This window comes from Montipora foliosa, chromosome 8 (assembly GCF_036669935.1).
Source record: "Montipora foliosa isolate CH-2021 chromosome 8, ASM3666993v2, whole genome shotgun sequence".
NCBI lineage: Eukaryota > Metazoa > Cnidaria > Anthozoa > Scleractinia > Acroporidae > Montipora > Montipora foliosa.
The window spans coordinates 9,865,989-9,867,858 of NC_090876.1; positions in this window are offsets into that span (position 1 = coordinate 9,865,989).

The following is a 1,870-nucleotide window of genomic DNA, read 5'->3' on the forward strand; positions in this document are numbered from 1 at the left end:
ACATCTTCTCTGAGTTCCAAAAAGACTTCTTGGGACCTACCAGAGTTTCTATGGTGAACTCATGCGTAGAATTGTACGAAATCACGCCCAAAGCCATCCTACACATCTACGCTGACTTTTCAAGAGGATTGACTGGATGTACTCGAGTAATAGGGGTGAACTCATGGGTAGAATTGTTCTAAACCACCTCCAATAGCATGCTACGCATATCCATTAAGTTCCAAAGAGATTTTCGTGGAAGGTAAAGGAATTTAATAGGGTGAAGTCATGGTTAGAATTGATCTAAGGCACGCCCAAAGTCATACTACACATCTTCTCTGAATTCCTAAGAGATTTTCGGTTATCTACCAGAGTTGCTATGGTGAACTCATGGGTAAAATTGTATCAACGCACGCCCAAAGCCATCCTACACATGTACGGTGACTTTGCAGATAGGATTGACAGAGTTTCTATGGTGAAATAATCGGTAGAATTGTACCAAAGTACGCCCAGAGCCATCCTATACTTCTACGGTGACTTTGCAAAGAGGATTGCCCAGATATACGCGATTTACAGGGGTGAACTCATGTGTAGTTTGGTCTAATCTACCTCCAATGTCAAACTACTCATATCCACTGAGTACCAAAGAGATTTTCCTGGAACTAAAAGAGTTAGGGTGAGCTCATAGGTAGAATTGGTCCAAACCCTCTCCAAAGTCATACTACGCATATCCGCTGAGTTCGAGCGAGATTTTGCTGGAATTAGAAGAGTTATTAGCGTAAACCCATGGGTAGAATTGATCCAAAGCACCCCCAAAGTCGTACTACACATCTTCTTTGAGGTGATTGAGGTAGAAATTACTTCTGAAGTGATACTACCCATATCTGCTGAGTGTGAGGGAGATTTTCCTGAAATTAAAACAGTTACTAGGGTGAACTCATAGGTAGAGTTGGTCCAAACCACTTCCAAAATCATACAACACATCTTTTCTGCAACTGACTTTACAAGAGGATTGACTTGATGTACGCAAGTTACAGGGATAAACTCATGGTAGAGTTTGTATAAGCCTTTTCCAAAATCATACTACACTTCTCTGTGTATTCCTAAGAGATGTCCAGTGAGCTAAAAAATAGTTTAAAGGAATGAACTCATGGGCAGAATTGGTCGAAACCACCTCCAACGTCATGCTACTTATATCCCCTGAGTTTCAAGGGAATTTACTGGAAGTAAAACGGTTTATTAGGGTCAACTCATGACTAAAATTGGTCCAAACAACCGCCAAACTCATACTACACATATTTCTTCCGTTTGCAAGAGATTTTTTTAGGGAACTACTAGAGTTTTGATGAAGAACTCATGGGTAGAATTGTAGCAAAGGACGCCCAACCTCTAAAGACTTTCTATATCTACTGAGTTCAACTTAGGTTATCCTAAAAGTAACGGTTTTCAGAGTGAACTCATGGGTAGATCTGTTCGACACTACCTCCTAAGTAATATTACCTATATCTGCTGAGTTTAAAGGAGATTTTCGTGGAAGTAAAACAGTTATAACTGTGAACTCATTGGTAGAACGTGTCCAAATTACCTCCAAAGTTACCACATATAAAATAAAAGAGTTTTAAGGGTGAACTCATTGGCAGAAATGGTCGAAACTACCTCCAAAGACATAATATGTATATCTGCTAAGTTCCTAGGAGATTTTCCTAGAAGTAAAAGAATTATTAGAGTGAACTCATGGGCAGAATTAGTCCAAACTACCTCCAAAGTCATAGTACACATCTTTTTAGTGTTGCAACGAGACTTCCAGGGAATTACCAGAGTTTTGAAGAAGAACTCATGGGTAGAATTTTACCAAAATACGCTCAAAGGGAACCTACAACTTTCCGCTGAC